The sequence below is a fragment of the Quercus robur genome, chromosome 10, assembly GCF_932294415.1.
Source record: "Quercus robur chromosome 10, dhQueRobu3.1, whole genome shotgun sequence".
Lineage (NCBI taxonomy): Eukaryota > Viridiplantae > Streptophyta > Magnoliopsida > Fagales > Fagaceae > Quercus > Quercus robur.
Window position 1 is genome coordinate 8,124,896 of NC_065543.1, and position 6,958 is coordinate 8,131,853.

The 6,958-nt window shown below is 43.1% G+C and overlaps 1 non-coding gene across 1 annotated transcript; it reads right to left on the reverse strand.

Annotated features, from left to right (window-relative positions):
* Positions 1–3,493: 3,493 nt before the first annotated feature.
* LOC126704498 (5.8S ribosomal RNA) lies at positions 3,494–3,650 on the reverse strand. The gene has a single exon (XR_007648209.1). It is a non-coding gene; the product is annotated as a 5.8S ribosomal RNA (ribosomal RNA).
* Positions 3,651–6,958: the final 3,308 nt, after the last annotated feature.

Genomic DNA, 6,958 nt, shown 5'->3' on the forward strand with positions numbered 1-6,958 from the left:
TCCCTAAGCCTGTGATCTAAGGAGCTATGCAGGACTTAGATTCTACTTAATACTTGAACATATGTCAAAAGTAATTAATTTTCCCTAAACTTGTGGTTCGAGGAGCCATGCAAGATTTAGGTTCTATTTAATACTTGAACAGATGCCAAAAGCAATTAATTTCCCCTAAGCCTGTGGTCTGAAGAGCTATGCAAGACTTAGATTCTGTCTAATACTTGAACATATGTCAAAAGTAATTAATTTCCCTTAAGCCTATGGTCCGAGAAGCCATGCAGGACTTATGTTCTGTGTAATACTTGAACAGATGTCAAAAGTAATTAATTTCCCCTAAACCTGTGGTCTGAGGAGCCATGCAGGACTTAGGTTCTGTTTAATACTTGAACAGATGTCAAAAGTAATTAATTTCCCCTAAGCCTGTGGTCCAAGAAACTATGCAAGACTTAAGTTCTGTTTAATACTTGAATAGATTGAGTAACATGAAACACAATGCTTTTACACAACAAGAGAATTTATTTAATAAAAGAAAATTTTATTAATAATAATACATTTTCAGGTTATTTACATTCCAAGGGCGCGGTATTACACGTTCATCTAAGTCTTCAAGGAAATAGGTCCCTATACTAGCCACAGAGGTGATGCGATATGGTCCTTTCCAATTGGGTCCTAACTTTCCCCATGTTGAGTTCTTTGCAGTGTCCAGAACTTTCCTCAATACCAAGTCACCAGGCACTAGTGGCCTTAGCTTTACCTTGGCATCATAACCTTGCTTGAGTTTATGTTGGTAGTACGTCAATTGGACCATTGCACTTTCTCTTCTTTCTTCGATAAGATCCAAGCTCCTTTCCAGCAAGTTATTATTACTACTTGGACTGAACGAGCTGGTCTTTAGTGTTGGGAAGCTTGTCTCTAAGGGAATAACAGCCTCAGCTCCATAAGTCATCAAAAAGGGGGTTTCCCCTGTTGATCTGCGAGGCGTGGTTCGATACGTCCACAAGACATGTGGCAGTTCTTTCACCCATTTTCCCTTCGCATCATCTAACCTTTTCTTGAGTCCATTAACAATGACCTTATTAATAGCCTCGGTTTGTCCATTTCTTTGAGGATAGGCTGGAGTAGAATATCTATTCGTAATTCCCAATTCACAATAGTATCTCCTGAAGGACTTACTGTCAAACTGAAGACCATTATCCAAGATGAGGGAATGAGGGACCCTGAACCAGGTAACAATGTTTTTCCAAATGAACTTCGTGGCATCCACGTCTCTAATATTTGCTAAAGGTTCAGCTTCAACCTATTTAGTGAAATGGTCAGTACCGATTAGTAAATACTTCTTATTCCCTACTGCTTTGGGGAAATGGCCAATTATATCTAAACCCCATTGAGCAAAAGGCCAGGGGTTAGACAGGGGGTTCAGAACTCCTCCTGGTTGGTGCATGTTTGGTGCAAATTTCTGACACTAATCACACTTCTTCACATACTCTTGTGCTTCTTTCTGCATATTTAGCCACTAGTAGCACTGAGTGATGGCTTTGTGAGATAAAGATCTGCCTCGTGTGTGGCTTCTACAAATTCCTTCATGCAACTCCTCAAGGAATAGCTCTGTTGCTTCGGGGTGAACATAGAGTAGATATGACCCAAAAAAAAGAGCGCTTGTACAATTTTTGGTCTTCGGATAGCCAGAAACGAGGTGCTTTTCTCCTTATCTTTTCAGCCTTTGATTTGTCTTCCGGCAAGATGTCTTCTCTCAGATATAGTACTATGGAATCCATCCAACTGGGTCTTACCTTGATTTGGTGAACATGAACCGCTTGTCCCTTGACCTCCGTGGGTTTGTACAAGTCCTCTATAAGGATAACCCAAGGTAGGTTCTGTGCCAAGGAGGTCGCCAGTGTGGTTAGGGAATCGGCATGTGTGTTTCCACTCCTAGAGACGTACAAAAGAGTAAATGATTCAAATCCTGATTGCAGATGTCTAACTTGACTTAAATACCCTTGCATCCTCTCATCTCTTGCTTCTAGCTCGCCCTTCACCTGGCTGACGACCAACCTCGAGTTTGAGAACATCTTTACTGCCTTTCCTCCCATTCTTTGAACCATGGACATTCCCTCCAATAAGACTTCGTATTCAACTTCATTATTCATGGCCGAAAAGCCCAATCTTAGTGACTTTTCTATGGTGAGCTTCTCGGGCGAGATCAGAACTAGCCCCACTCCAGAGACCCTTTGATTTGCCACACCATCAACGTATACCTTCCAAAATGAAGGTTCTTGCAGGGAGATTGTGCCAACTGATTTTTCATCCATGTTCTATGTTGTTGATATTTCTTCTAATGGGGGTTCAGTGAACTTGGCCACAAGGTCTACCAGTACCTGACCCTTGACAGAGGTACGAGACATGTATTTGATGTCAAAAGCCCCTAAAACTGTGCCCCACTTTGCAATCCTCCCCGTGTAATCAGCACTTTGAAGTATAGCCTTAAGTGGAAGTTGAGTTAGGATGACGACTGTATGTGCTTGGAAGTAATGGGGAAGTTTTCTTGTACCATGCACCACTGCCAGGATAGCCTTCTCCAGTGGTAGATAGCGAATCTCGGCCTCATGTAGTGATTTGCTTAAATAATAGACTGACCGTTGTACTCCATTATCAACCCATATCAATACCAAACTCACAGCGTGGGGGGCCACCGCAATATAAGAAAATAAGACTTCGTCTGTCCTAGGACTGGACATGATAGGCGGCCGAGATAGAAATTCTTTAAGTTGCTGAAATGCTAAAGCACATTCTTCAGTCCATTCAAATCCTTTCCATTTATTCATCAATAGGAAGAAAGGCCTGCATCTATCTGCGGATCAAGAAATAAACCGATTTAAAGCAGCAATCATTTCGGTTAGTTTTTGAACTTCTTTGGGATTCCAAGGTAGTTGTAAATTGTTTATAGCCTTAACCTGGTCGGGATTAACTTCAATTCCCTGGTGGGTTACCATGTAGCCCAGTAATTTTACTGATCCCACACCAAAAGAACATTTGGAGGCAATAAGGCACAACTTGTGTTCTCTCAGTATTTCAAAAATGCTTCCGAGATCTCCACATGCTCGGACACCACCTTGCTCTTCACTACCATGTCATCTATATAGACTTCAATATTCTTACCCAACTGAGGTTCAAACATCTTAGTCATCATCCTTTGATAGGTGGATCCTGCATTTTTCAAGCCGAAAGGCATTACCTTGTAGTGGTAGTTTCCAGTGGGAGTAACAAAAACTGTCTTTTCCTGGTCCTCTAGTGCTAGCGGTATTTGATGGTATCCTTAAAAGGCATCTAAAAAGCTCATCCGAGGATGGCCTACAGTAGCATCTACCAGCTAGTCTATTCGAGGCATAGGAAAGGGATCTTTCGAACAAGCCCTGTTTAAATTCGTGAAATCCACGCACACTCGCCATTTTCCATTCTTTTTCCTTACTACCACAATATTGGCCAACCATTCAAGATAGAAAACCTCTCCAGCCAGACGTGCCCTCGGCCGAATGGTTTCGGGCGCAACTTGCGTTCAAAAACTCGATGATTCGCGGGATTCTGCAATTCACACCAAGTATCGCATTTTGCTACGTTCTTCATCGATGCGAGAGCCTAGATATCCGTTGCCGAGAGTCGTTTTGAATAATTCGTAAGACGTCGACGCCGGGGGCGCACCGTGTCCGGGGCCTCCGGCATGGCTCTCTTGGTTCGATTTGATAGCCCTCGCCTGCTTAAGCTTCGTCACCTCATCTTTGACAGTATTTGAATGTTCTCTGGATGAGCGCCAAGGAGGTTGTTTTTTGGGGGTAACAGATGGATTGACATTCAAATGGTGACAAATGAAACTTAGGTCCACTCCCGAGGCTTCATAAGCATTCCACGCGAATACATCCACATTTTTTATCAGGAATTCGATTAGCTTTTATCTCTCTTGAGGAGGCAGCTAGGAGCCGACCTGAAAGAACTTATCCGAATCATCACCAACAGCAACCTTCTCTAGATCTTCGCACTTTGCTTCCTCGGTTGATTCATTGTTTGACAGTACCCAGGTTCTTGATTGCTATAAGTTCCTTTCAGCAGAGGCTGAGGACTCTGCATTGGGCCTATGCAAGATGGCAGCCACCATGCACCGCCTAGCCATGGATTGATTCCATACAATCTCTTTAACTTAGCCGTTGGACGGATATTTCACCTTCTGGTGGAGGGTAGAAGAAATGACTTTTAAAGCATGAAACCAAGGCCTGACAACAATAGCCATATAAGATGAATAAGCATCTACCACAATGAAGTCCACTTCCACCACATCCGAACCAGTTTGTACGAACAGTCTAATTTGACCTCTTGGAGTAACTGTCTTCCCCTAGAAACTTACTAGTAGGGAATCGTACGTTGTTAGGTCCTCGGGTTTCAAATTCAGCCCCTTGTACAGGTCGGGGTACATTATTTCGACAGCACTTCCCTGATCTACCAACACTCTTTTCACATCGTACCCCCTATCCTGAGTGTGACCACTAAAGCATTATTATGGGGTTGGATAGTTCCAATTTTATCATTGGCCGAGATGCCTAGAACTAGCGGGGTCTCTATTCTGGCTTTTTTTGGTTCTGAATTGTTGTCTTCGGTTGATAGCCGAGCCACAGACATTACTCTGGAGGGACAGGAACCGGTCCTACTGGGGGCAACCAAGATGACATTGATCGTTCCCAGAGGAGGTCTTGAAGAAGAATCTCCTCGGGGATCCGAACCTGTCTGCCCCGCTTGGCCACTAGAATGGTGTAGCAGCTGCTTCAACTTTCCTTCTCGGACCAGTTGGTCCAAATGGTCCCACAGTTTCCTACAGTCTTCCATAGTATACCCCTGGTCTTGATGATATTGGCAATAAAGGCTTTGGTTGCGTCTTAAGCGGTTTCCGGCCATTTTGTTTGGCCATTTGAAGAATGACTCGTTCTTAATCTTCTCTAGAACCTTATGCACTAGTTCTCAGAATACTGCATTAACGGTCTGGATGTTGGTAGACTCGGATTGCCCAGCAAAATCTCTCTAGGGCCGGTGTTATTGAATTGGTCCGACCTGAAATCCCTCATCTCCTGAGGGATAACCTTAGCCTTTTCTTTACCCAGTTATTGATCTTCCTTAACCCTTTTATACTTGTCAATACGGTCTATAAGCTGGCGTAGGCTGGTGGTTGGTTTTCCTGTTAGGGACTTCCTTAAACCATGCTCGACTAGGAGGCCACTCTTAAAGGTACTGATAGCGATGTCCTCAAAGTTACCCTCTATCTCATTGTATATTTCCCAATATCGGTCCGAATATATTTTCAGGGTCTCCCTTTCTCACATGGACAAAGACAGTAGGGAGTCTAAGGGCCGAGGGACCCTGGTACACGTGATAAAGCAGGAGCCAAACACCTGAGTGAGTTCCTTGAAGGAATTTATTGAACCCGTCCTCAAGCCGTCAAACCATCTCATCGTTATGGGTCCCAAACTGGATGAGAACACTTTGCACATCAAGGCTTCGTCCTTGGAATAGACAGTTATTCTCTAATTGAAATGGCTCACATGTTTCACCGGGTCTGTTCGTCCATTGTAGATGGTGAATGTTGGCTGATGGAAATGCCGAGGAGAAGCTACCCTTTCAATCCTATGTGTGAATGGAAACTTGGCAATCTAGTTCAAAGTTTTGCTCATCGCATCATTTCCCAATCCTCTGTGAATGAGGCTTTTGCATCGGTGTTCACTATGATGGTCTTTTTCATATGAGAAGGATTCGCTAGAGGAAGTCTTTGATCTACGTCGATAACCGTTATCCTTCTCATCGTCGGAGGAGGAATCAGACGGGGTGGGAGTTCGTTTTCGTTGTGCATGGCGTAACTTCTTCTTAAGCTGGTCGATTTCCCTTTGCATGGCTTTATTGTGTTGTTCTTGAGAGATGTGACTCCCAACTCAAGAATGACTTTTACTTGTGTGCGTAACGTGCACGTTGCCCTCCTGATCTCTTCTACGCTCAAGGTTGGCGAAAGAATTTTCACGATGAGATGCTATGGATTTTGCCTGATGTGATCCTAAATTTGCCATAGTTGACCGTTGTTCTCACTATTACACAAGTTCTCCCCACAGATGCCGCCAATTGTAGAGTCCCGATTTATGGCCCAAACCCAAAGTATATGGGATCTCGGCCCAATAAGTCCTATACAATAAATTTGTAGAGAGTGGATCAAAGAACTAGGCCCTAATGAGTTGAACAACAGCTAATATGGAATTAAGTGACAATCAAGCACAAATAAGATGTATCGATATAAATAGACTTTCAGTCTGAGGAGGCCACAATTATATGTATTTATCACAGTTAGATATAAAGACAATTTAGATTGCTACAGTGTTCTCTCTCTTTTTTTCCCCCTCTTCATAAAGAGTCTTTCACCTTATATATCCTCCTTTGGATCATCTTCACCCTCCACTTGTTGATCATCCGAACCCTTACTTGAGTACCTGTCCTATCAGACACCTTCTCTAGTTTCCTGTGAGTTATGGTAGCCAAGGTAATGTTGTTTAAAGGTCTTCTCTATATAAATGCGGCCAGAAAAGTAGCTGCAGTGCATTTAATGCGGTGGTGGCAGCTTTCCTTTAGATATTTTTAGATTTCCTTTCCTCTCATATGTTCGAGAGGCATGTCTCTTTCATTGGAGTTTCTTGGAGGATTGCGCTAACTAATGAAATTCATATTGTAAACTATATTCATCATATCCGAGGAGGAGTTTCTTCTCGAACAACCTCTCACTTGTTCCCTATCTTTGAGACTTTAATTGGGAACGTTTAACAACTATTTGCTCCTCTTCCTCGGACCTATCCATGTCCTCGGACAAGGCCCAATGCCCAATATACTATTTTTGGCCCTTGCCCTTACAGACTACATTAAACTAGGCACTTTGCTACTATGCTCAAAC